The 11,551-nt window shown below is 37.0% G+C and overlaps 1 long non-coding RNA gene across 1 annotated transcript; it reads left to right on the plus strand.

The window, feature by feature from the left end:
* The first annotated feature begins 500 nt into the window (after positions 1–500).
* Positions 501–9,358, plus strand: LOC120914437. The gene is made up of 2 exons (XR_005743671.1): positions 501–602; positions 8,722–9,358. It is a non-coding gene; the product is annotated as an uncharacterized LOC120914437 (long non-coding RNA).
* Positions 9,359–11,551: the final 2,193 nt, after the last annotated feature.

Consider the following 11,551-nt stretch of genomic DNA (forward strand, 5'->3'; position numbering starts at 1 on the left):
CGTGACATAAAAAAAATCTGTATTTATTAAAAATGTAGTTTAACAGTCATACTGTATATGTCAAAACAAAGTAAGAATACATTCCTTTATAAAACATGCTCTCCTATAAATACCTTAACACATTTCCCAGCGAAAGCTGCTTCCTCAGAAGGCCACGAGGAGCAGAACGTAAATCTAATAAATAAACAATATGTACATCAAAAAAAAATTGCTGGTTGCCAAGTAGTCACTGACTATGTTTATGAAGTTTTGTGTGCAGAAAAGCATAGATGATGGAAGAGTTTATACAAATAATTGTGCTGAGGTTTGTGAATGAAAATTCTTAATTCCTTTAGTAAATGAGCCTCACTGTCTCATACTGTTTTACACAATACACACAGATGTAAGTGACATATTCTGGTTCTTCTACTAAAGGAAGTTTACACAAAGTGGGGGGGGGGGCGCACTGACCTAACTCACAGACTGACCAAAGTTAATAGATAACCAATTTTGAAGCCAATTTTTATTTGACCAATATCAATGCAATTATTGTGTAATGCTGAAATCAAGCATAAATATCTCAAACACACTTCATTCTTAGGAGAGCTAAAGAAGTGAATCAGGTAAGTTTAAAGTTATATTTTTTGGTAAAGAGATATAGGAGTAGGGATCAGCCGTGTTCATTGAATGCTGCCAGCCAGCATGGGGTTAGTGTGTATGCATAGGCAAAACTTTTTTTTAGTTTGGATAGCAGAGGGAAGGATTAAAACTCCTGTCAAGTCTGTATTGCTGTCTGTGCAGATTCACCTTGTCCTGATGACCATTTTCATAGATGCAGAAAATATAAAATATAAAATTGTACAGTTGTCACCAAAACAAAAGCTGAAAAGTTCCAATGGGAACCTCTATTATGGTGATGACTGTCTAATAGAAGATTTCCTTTCACATCCTCTTGCATCAACGGGACAGGAAGTAAAGGGAAATCTCCTCAAGTGGACAAAAGTAGCAAAAAACTAAATAGACAGGGGTCCTTTTGCTTTCCTATTCTAATCAAAACTGAACGAAAAGTTGGTTGTTATACAGTTTAACATAATTCATATACATTTTGGAAAGCCATGCATACACTAGAAGGGTAGACATAACATTTTCACATGCACCTGCTAAAGGGCCTCCTGGTACATAACGGACCATTTATACTAAATATGGGTCAACCAGGTGCTATGTGGAAATAGTTCACTTCCAGGTCAAGCAGGGGCCATTCTTCATGGTGATAACGGTTTTACTGGTTTCTAATATTCATGCGCTGTTTGGATAACTAACAAAATATAGAACAAATTCACACTTATTTCCATGTATCACTCGCTCATGCTTAGAAAGATTTGACATTTCCTTACTGAAGGAATCGATAAGGACTGTAAGTCACCAGTGAGGGGGTGATGCCCCACTCACCCAGTCGGCTAGAGACCATAAAGCTGGCCATCCTGCAGGCTGATTGAAAACAAGGAACAGATTTGTCCATCTACACTACACACTGTGGATGGAATAATCCCGTAGTTCAGCTATTGTATTTTTACAACAGCCGCAGTGGCTGCATTTGATTGGATGCAGCTGCTGTAGGGTCAACAAGTTTCCTCATGGCATCTTCAATTTTTTGGACTACTTCCATTCCAAGCAATTTCGCCCCCTTCCTGCCCAGGCCAATATTTATCTTTCAACGCTGTCACACTTTGAAAAATAATTAGTCATGCAACACTTATACATACTGTCACCAGAGCAGTACAGTGTCAGCATAAGACTGGTGGTGATCAAGGACACTGACTGCTGAGAATGTGAAAAAACAATAAAGATTTTCAATAATTTTTGTTATTTTTTTTTTTTTTACATATACTGTGACCAGAGCAGTACAGTGTTAACATAGTGATGATCACTGTAAGGCCCCTTTCACATAGGGCAGTGGAGGTGCAGTGACGGTATAGCGGCGAGATTTTTAGCGCCGATATACTGTCGTATTTACCGCGATATTGGGTTGCCAACGGTGCGGTTTTAACCCCCACTAGCGGCCGAAAAAGGGTTAATACCGCCCGCAATGCGCCTCTGTTATCTCGTTTGTTAGTTAGTTCGTTAGTTATCTCGTTAGTTATCTCGTTAGTTAGTTAGTTTGTTAGTTATCTCGTTAGTTATCTCGTTAGTTAGTTCGTTAGTTAGTTCGTTAGTTATCTCGTTAGTTAGTTAGTTTGTTAGTTATCTCGTTAGTTATCTCGTTAGTTAGTTCGTTAGTTAGTTATCTCGTTAGTTAGTTCGTTAGTTAGTTCGTTAGTTAATTAGTTTGTTAGTTAATTAGTTTGTTAGTTATCTTGTTAGTTAGTTAGTTTGTTAGTTAGTTATCTCGTTAGTTATCTCGTTCGTTAGTTAGTTCGTTAGTTATCTCGTTAGTTAGTTTGTTCGTTAGTTATCTTGTTCGTTAGTTAGTTCGTTAGTTAGTTCGTTAGTTAGTTCGTTAGTTAGTTCGTTAGTTAGTTCGTTAGTTAGTTCGTTAGTTAATTAGTTTGTTAGTTAATTAGTTTGTTAGTTAATTAGTTTGTTAGTTAGTTCGTTAGTTCGTTAGTTAATTAGTTCGTTAGTTAATTAGTTTGTTAGTTAATTAGTTTGTTAGTTATCTCGTTAGTTAATTAGTTAGTTAATTAGTTTGTTAGTTATCTCGTTAGTTAATTAGTTTGTTAGTTAATTAGTTCGTTAGTTAATTAGTTCGTTAGCTATCTCGTTAGTTCGTTTGTTCGTTAGTTATCTCGTTCATTAGTTAGTTTGTTAGTTAGTTTGTTAGTTAGTTCGTTAGTTAATTAGTTCGTTAGTTAATTAGTTCGTTAGTTAATTAGTTCGTTAGTTAATTAGTTTGTTAGTTATCTCGTTAGTTAATTAGTTTGTTAGTTAATTAGTTTGTTAGTTATCTCGTTAGTTAATTAGTTTGTTAGTTAATTAGTTAGTTAATTAGTTCGTTAGTTAATTAGTTTGTTAGTTAATTAGTTCGTTAGTTATCTCGTTAGTTAATTAGTTCGTTAGTTATCTCATTAGTTAATTAGTTCGTTAGTTAATTAGTTTGTTAGTTAATTAGTTATCTCGTTAGTTAATTAGTTCGTTAGTTATCTCGTTAGTTAATTAGTTCGTTAGTTAATTAGTTTGTTAGTTAATTAGTTTGTTAGTTATCTCGTTAGTTTGTTCGTTAGTTATCTCGTTAGTTATCTCATTAGTTATCTCATTAGTTAGTTATCTCGTTAGTAAGCTAGTTCGTTAGTTAGTTTGTTAGTTATCTCGTTAGTTAGTTAGTTCGTTAGTTATCTTGTTAGATAGTTAGTTTGTTAGTTATCTCGTTAGTTAGTTAGTTCGTTAGTTATCTCGTTAGTTATCTTGTTAGTTATCTTGTTCGTTAGTTTGTTCGTTAGTTAGTTAGTTCGTTAGTTATCTCGTTAGTTAATTCGTTCGTTAGTTAATTAGTTCGTTAATTAGTTTGTTAGTTAATTAGTTTGTTAGTTATCTCGTTAGTTAATTAGTTTGTTAGTTATCTTGTTAGTTAATTAGTTTGTTAGTTAATTAGCTCGTTAGTTAATTAGTTTGTTAGTTATTTTGTTAGTTAGTTAGTTTGTTATTTATCTTGTTCGTTCGTTATCTCGTTCGTTATCTCGTTAGTTAGTTAGTTTGTTAGTTATCTCGTTAGTTAGTTCGTTAGTTATCTCGTTAGTTATCTCGTTCGTTAGTTAGTTCGTTAGTTAGTTCGTTTGTTAGTTATCTTGTTAGTTAGTTATCTTGTTAGTTAGTTATCTTGTTAGTTAGTTAGTTCGTTAGTTAGTTATCTCGTTAGTTAGTTATCTCGTTAGTTAGTTAGTTCATTAGTTAGTTCGTTAGTTATCTTCATTAGTTAGTTCGTTAGTTAGTTCGTTAGTTATCTCGTTAGTTATCTCGTTAGTTATCTCGTTAGTTATCTCGTTAGTTATCTCGTTAGTTATCTCGTTAGTTAATTAGTTTGTTAGTTAATTAGTTTGTTAGTTAATTAGTTTGTTAGTTATCTCGTTAGTTAATTCGTTTGTTAGTTATCTCGTTAGTTAATTAGCTTGTTAGTTAATTAGTTAGTTAGTTAATTAGCTTGTTAGTTAGTTCGTTATTTATCTTGTTCGTTCGTTATCTTGTTCGTTATCTCGTTAGTTAATTAGTTTGTTAGTTAATTAGCTCATTAGTTAGTTAGTTCGTTATTTATCTCGTTTGTTCGTTCGTTATCTTGTTCGTTATCTCTTTAGTTAGTTAGTTCGTTAGTTATCTCGTTAGTTATCTCGTTTGTTAGTTCGTTAGTTAGTTAGTTTGTTAGTTATCTCGTTAGTTAGTTATCTTGTTAGTTAGTTATCTCGTTAGTTAGTTCGTTCGTTAGTTAGTTATCTCGTTAGTTAGTTAGTTAGTTAGTTAGTTCATTAGTTAGTTTGTTAGTTATCTCGTTAGTTATCTTGTTAGTTAGTTAGTTAGTTAGTTAGTTCGTTCGTTAGTTAGTTTGTTAGTTAGTTTGTTAGTTTGTTAGTTTGTTAGTTAGTTTGTTAGTTAGTTTGTTAGTTAGTTTGTTAGTTATCTCGTTAGTTAGTTCGTTAGTTATCTCGTTAGTTATCTCGTTAGTTATCTCGTTAGTTATCTCGTTAGTTAGTTCGTTAGTTATCTTGTTAGTTATCTCATAAGTTATCTCGTTAGTTAGTTCGTTAGTTATCTTGTTAGTTAGTTAGTTTGCTAGTTACTTCGTTCGTTAGTTCGTTAGTTTGTTAGTTATTTTGTTAGTTCGTTAGTTATCTCGTTAGTTAGTTTGTTCGTTAGTTATCTTGTTAGTTAGTTCGTTAGTTATCTAGTTAGTTAGTTATCTCGTTAGTTAGTTTGTTAGTTAGTTCATTAGTTAGTTATCTTGTTAGTTAGTTATCTCGTTAGTTAGTTCGTTAGTGATCAATTTTCAGATATTGGCACCATAGCTTGTGGACCCTATAACTTTCACCCAGACTAAATAATATCCATTTTTTTTTGGTTGTTGTTACCAAAGATATGTAGCAGTATACATTTTAGGCCAAATTTATGAAGAAAAATATTTTTTTTGCAAAATTTTATAATAGAAATTAAGAAAAATTCATTTTTTTTTTAAATTTTCGTTCTTGTTTCATTTATAGCGAAAAAAATAAAAACCGCAGAGGTGATCAAATACCACCAAAAGAAAGCTCTATTTGTGGGAAAAAAAGGACAAAAATGTCATTTGGTTACAGTGTTGTATGACTGAGTTATTGTCATGCAAAATGTGAGAGCACCGAAAGCTGAAAATTGGTCTGGTTTTTAAGGGTGTTTAAGTGCCCAGTGGTCAAGTGGTTAAGGGGAACCCTGCGCCAATTTTTAAAAACAAAAGGCGTGGGGTTCCCCCCAAAAATCCATACCAGACCCTTATCCGAGTACACAACCTGGCAGGCCGCAGGAAAATAGGGGTGGACGAGAGAGTGTCCCCTCCCTCTTGAACCGTATTAGGCCACATGCCCTCCACTTCCTGGTATAGACTCCCGCAATAGTCCTGCCCCTCCGCGTCCCCCCGTAGTGTTTTTAAGATGCAACTAAAGCCTTTTATACAGCCAAGGGAGGTAAATTTTAGACTCCGACCTTCAATTGTCAGGGTGCCGTGCCAAAGGCCACCTGAAGGCTTGACAGTTTGGTTTGAGAGCCAAAATAAGTACACTAGTAAAACCACCGAAGGCTTGCCTGAATTGAACAGTTTTGGGAAACCATTAAAAAAAAAAAAAAGAAGAGGAAATAACCCAATTAGTTAGTTTGTTAGTTATCTTGTTAGATAGTTAGTTCGTTAGTTATCTCGTTAGTTAGTTAGTTTGTTAGTTATCTCGTTATTTATCCTGTTAGTTATCTTGTTCGTTAGTTTGTTCGTTAGTTAGTTAGTACATTAGTTATCTCATTAGTTAATTTGTTCGTTAGTTAATTAGTTCGTTAATTAGTTTGTTAGTTAATTCGTTTGTTAGTTATCTCGTTAGTTAATTAGTTTGTTAGTTATCTTGTTAGTTAATTAGTTCGTTAGTTAATTAGCTCGTTAGTTAATTAGTTTGTTAGTTATTTCGTTAGTTAGTTTGTTATTTATCTTGTTCGTTCGTTATCTCGTTCGTTATCTCGTTCGTTATCTCGTTAGTTAGTTAGTTTGTTAGTTATCTCGTTAGTTAGTTTGTTAGTTATCTCGTTAGTTATCTTGTTCGTTAGTTAGTTCGTTAGTTAGTTCGTTAGTTAGTTAGTTTGTTAGTTAGTTATCTCGTTAGTTAGTTAGTTCGTTAGTTAGTCATCTCGTTAGTTAGTTATCTCGTTAGTTAGTTAGTTCATTAGTTAGTTCGTTAGTTATCTTCATTAGTTAGTTCGTTAGTTAGTTCGTTAGTTATCTCGTTAGTTATCTCGTTAGTTATCTTGTTAGTTATCTCGTTAGTTATCTCGTTAGTTAATTAGTTTGTTAAGTTAATTAGTTCGTTAATTAGTTTGTTAGTTAATTAGTTTGTTAGTTAATTAGTTTGTTAGTTAATTAGTTTGTTAGTTATCTCGTTAGTTAATTAGCTCTTTAGTTAATTAGTTAGTTAGTTAATTAGCTTGTTAGTTAGTTCATTATTTATCTTGTTCGTTCGTTATCTCGTTCGTTATCTCGTTAGTTAATTAGTTTGTTAGTTAATTAGCTCGTTAGTTAGTTAGTTCGTTATTTATCTCGTTCGTTATCTCGTTCGTTAGTTAGTTTGTTAGTTATCTCGTTAGTTAGTTAGTTTGTTAGTTATCTCGTTAGTTATCTCGTTTGTTAGTTAGTTCGTTAGTTAGTTAGTTTGTTAGTTATCTCGTTAGTTAGTTATCTTGTTAGTTAGTTATCTCGTTAGTTAGTTAGTTCGTTAGTTAGTTATCTCGTTAGTTAGTTAGTTAGTTCATTAGTTAGTTTGTTAGTTATCTCGTTAGTTATCTTGTTAGTTAGTTAGTTAGTTTGTTCGTTAGTTCGTTAGTTATCTCGTTAGTTAGTTTGTTAGTTATCTCGTTAGTTATCTCGTTAGTTATCTCGTTAGTTATCTCGTTAGTTATCTCGTTAGTTATCTCGTTAGTTAGTTTGTTAGTTATCTTGTTAGTTATCTCGTAAGTTATCTCGTTAGTTAGTTCGTTAGTTATCTTGTTAGTTAATTAGTTTGCTAGTTACTTCGTTCGTTAGTTCGTTAGTTTGTTAGTTATTTTGTTAGTTCGTTAGTTATCTCGTTAGTTAGTTTGTTCGTTAGTTATCTCGTTAGTTAGTTAGTTCGTTAGTTATCTAGTTAGTTAGTTTGTTAGTTAGTTCATTAGTTAGTTATCTTGTTAGTTAGTTATCTCGTTAGTTAGTTCGTTAGTGATCAATTTTCAGATATTGGCACCATAGCTTGTGGACCCTATAACTTTCACCCAGACTAAATAATATCCATTTTTTTTTTGTTGTTGTTACCAAAGATATGTAGCAGTATACATTTTAGGCCAAATTTATGAAGAAAAATATTTTTTTTGCAAAATTTTATAATAGAAATTAAGAAAAATTCATTTTTTTAAAAAAAATTCGTTCTTGTTTCATTTATAGCGAAAAAAATAAAAACCGCAGAGGTGATCAAATACCACCAAAAGAAATCTATTTGTGGGAAAAAAAGGACAAAAATGTCATTTGGTTACAGTGTTGTATGACTGAGTTATTGTCATGCAAAATGTGAGAGCACCGAAAGCTGAAAATTGGTCTGGTTTTTAAGGGTGTTTAAGTGCCCAGTGGTCAAGTGGTTAAGGGGAACCCTGCGCCAATTTTTAAAAACAAAAGGCGTGGGGTTCCCCCCAAAAATCCATACCAGACCCTTATCCGAGTACACAACCTGGCAGGCCGCAGGAAAATAGGGGTGGACGAGAGAGTATCCCCTCCCTCTTGAACCGTATTAGGCCACATGCCCTCCACTTCCTGGTATAGACTCCCGCAATAGTCCTGCCCCTCCGCGTCCCCCCGTAGTGTTCTGGGAAACATTTGGCTCCCAGAACACAACAGGGACCAGTGGGAACAGCGCAGCGCGACTCGCACATGCGCAGTAGGGAACCGGGCAGTGAAGCTTTACTTCCCGATTCCTTCACAGAGGATGGCGGCGGGGGAAGCCGAAAGCCCAGCTACGGCTCAGCTTCGGCTGCCAATGTCGTGGGCGACCTGGACAAGTCAACAGCTGCTGTATTTGTAGCTGCTGGCTTTTAAAAAAAAATTCAGGTGAACCACCGCTTTAGCATTATTGAAATCACACCCGTTTTTAAAACTTTTTTTTGCATTGATACGTGTCCCCTGGGGCAGGACCCGGGTCCCCAAACATTTTTTATGACAATAACTTGCATAATAACCTTTAAAATTAGAACTTTTGATTTCTCCCATAGACTTTTATACGGTGTTCCGCGGCTTTCGAATTTGCCGCGAACCCCCCAAATTGTTCGCTATTCGGCAAACAGCCAATGTTCGATTTGAAGCTCATCCCTACTGTAGGGAGAAGGGATCCAGCATCTGATTTCTCCTCTGTAGTACCCAATGGCCATCCTGGAGGTAAAGCCCACAGTCTGCTGATAACATTTAAATCAAACTCATGGCTACTCTTCATCTCACTGACACCAAGGGGGCGCTCTTCATCTCTGTTTGTTTGTTTCTCTCTATTTATTACTTTGCTTGTATTTTTTTTGCAGAACATCCTTGGCAAGATGTTTTCAGTAACCACACTTCTGTTTATCTGTGGAATTCTCTTCGGTCTTTCCCAATGCAATCCAAAAGAAAACAGGGAATGGGAAAAGTTTAAAGCAAAGCATGTCACCTCTCCAAATGATGATGATTTCAACTGCACCAGAACCATGAACGATCCTAGATATACACCAGATGGGCAGTGCAAGTTGAAGAATACCTTCATCCATTCGAACACTGGACCAGTCAAGGAGATCTGCAGAAGGGCCACTGGTAGAGTAAATAAAAGCAGTAGCCAAAAATTTCCATTAACTACTTGCAATAAAATCATCAGGTGCGAATATTCTGAAAGCTTTGAAACTAATTACATATGTATCACCTGCAGAGATACATATCCTGTTCACTTTGTTAAAATAGGAAAGTGCTAATAATGAAAAGATTTTATTTTTTCCTTCTGCTTTACTGCATCCTATGCCTTTATACCTTTATAAAAGTATGACAGTCATTTTTCCTACTAATGCCCGCCTCTTAAATCCTATAAGCTCATAAAGTTAGGCATTCAGTTTGACTGCCATTTTACCTTATGCACCGAATGTGTCTCATTACATGACAATCTGTACAATAAAGTAGCTTTACTCTCTTTCACATTGATTTTTTTTTTTCTTTTTCAGTTGTGTAATCTGCTTTTTAAACCCCAAGCACACTTATTAAATAGACAAGAATATATGGGCCAGATCCACAGCCCCGCAGCGCAACGTAACTTAACAGATTTAAGTTACACTGCCGCAAATTTCCTAAGTTAGGTATCGATCCACAACACACTTACCTGGAAATTTGCGGCGGTGTAACTCAAACCTGTCCGGCGCAAGGCGTTCCTAATCTAATGGGGCGAGTCCCATTTAAATTAGGCGCGCTCCCGCGCCGGACGTACTGCGCATGCTTGTGACGCAAATTTCCCGACGTGCTTTGCGCGACGTGACGTCATTTTTTGATCGGCGCGCCGCGTAGCGTATTTCCATATTCCCGTACGGCTTACGCAATCGACGTAAAATTAAAAAATTAGACGCGGGAAGGACGGCCATACTTTACACAGCAGTACGCCTGCTGTGTAAAAGTAGGGCTGCTTTACAAAAGTGTAACTAAGCGACGGGAAACTAACGTAGCGGCGACGTAGCGAACGCGAAAAAGCTTTGAGGATCGACGTAACTCCTCATTAGCATACCCGACGCGTAATTTCGGCGATGAATGCCCCCAGCGGCGGTCGCGGTACTGCATCTTAAGATCCGGCAGTGTAAAACTATTACACCTGCCGGATCTTCTGTCTATCTCTTGGAAACTGATTCTGTGGATCAGTTCCAAAGATAGAAACAGGGATACGCAGGCGGAACAGCAGATCCGCCTGCGTATCTCTTTTGAGGATCTGGCCCTATATTCTTTATTAAATAAAGAGCTCTTATGCTTAACTGCTGTAACCCATGGCAGCCAATCAGAATCCACGTACTGGTCTGACTTCATCACAATTGATTCTGATGGGCTCCCTGGTTACTGCATATAAAGTGGAACTAAATCCACCAATTTAAGGGCTAGTTCACACCACATGCAGTCCAATGCGTTTTTGTGCTGCATCAAAAAAGCATGGAAAGTAGGTTATATGGTTTCCAATGGCATAGTTCACAACAGTGCAGTCAGTTCCAAGGCTTTTCAGTTCCAGAAAAAAAAGTAGAACCTGTTGCATTTTTCCTGCACTTGACCGCTGTAAAATGCATCAAAAATGCACTGAAACGCATCAAAAACTGGACCCTAGAAAGAAAAAAAAAGCCCCTGGAATGCATCTGGAAACACATAAAAAACGCACCAAGAACGCATCGAAACGCATCAAAAACGTGATGTAAACCGGCCCTAACTGTTACTTTCAAGCCATGCTTATGTTAGCTTTCAAATGAACTGTCAAGCCATCATATGACTGGTGTCATAGCTCATCGCATCATGGCAACTGTAAATTCAACAGAGGATAAGATGGCAGCTTCCTTGGCTCAGCTGGCCCCTATGGTGTAGCAAAGAAAGTTCTGATGCTAGCTGCCCTCTTTGGTGAACTACTGCTCCCAGTCAGTCCACTTCAGACCCTGACAGCCAGTGTTGTAACTAACGGCGTTTAAATAAACGCTGTTAGGTAACGATGGGCCTCCTCAAGGTAACAAGTAATCTATCAGATTACTTTTTCCCTCTCGGCAACGCCGTTCCCATTACTGGGCGGTGTTACCGAAATTACTTAGAGCGTGCGGGGGGGGCAGTCTGGGCAGACTCTGCCTCCTCCCGTGACGCTGCTTGTGACTCACCGTCCGACCAGCTGAGGCGGCCGCGTCGAAACGTCACTCTGTACACTCCCAGCCATCCGATTCTTGACGGTGAGAAGGGAGTGGGACCATAATCATCTCCCCTGACAGGACAGACCACCCCACTGTCTCTCTCAGCTATCAAAGCCCCGCCTACAGCACCATGGGAACAATGGGCCAAGATGGAAGCAAAGCCCGCCCACTTCCTCCGAACCTCCAATCCGTCGCCACACACCCTACGTCACACACACAGAGGGGGGCGTGCTCCGCCTCCTATATCGTGTATCAGAGACACACAGCTCGGCTTCCTCTCCCTCACATCTCAGGATGATTATACACTGCGGTACGGTTAGTAAATGGTGACACAACCGCCCATATATAATATATAATACAAATCTGGCACATTTTAGAACACCGCAATTCCGCTTTCCTCCCTCGAGTGTTTGGCCAAGATGGTCTCGCCCTTCCCTTTCTCTGTCTATAGGACGAATGTAGTCATATGGGG

Source organism: Rana temporaria, chromosome 9 (assembly GCF_905171775.1).
Source record: "Rana temporaria chromosome 9, aRanTem1.1, whole genome shotgun sequence".
Lineage (NCBI taxonomy): Eukaryota > Metazoa > Chordata > Amphibia > Anura > Ranidae > Rana > Rana temporaria.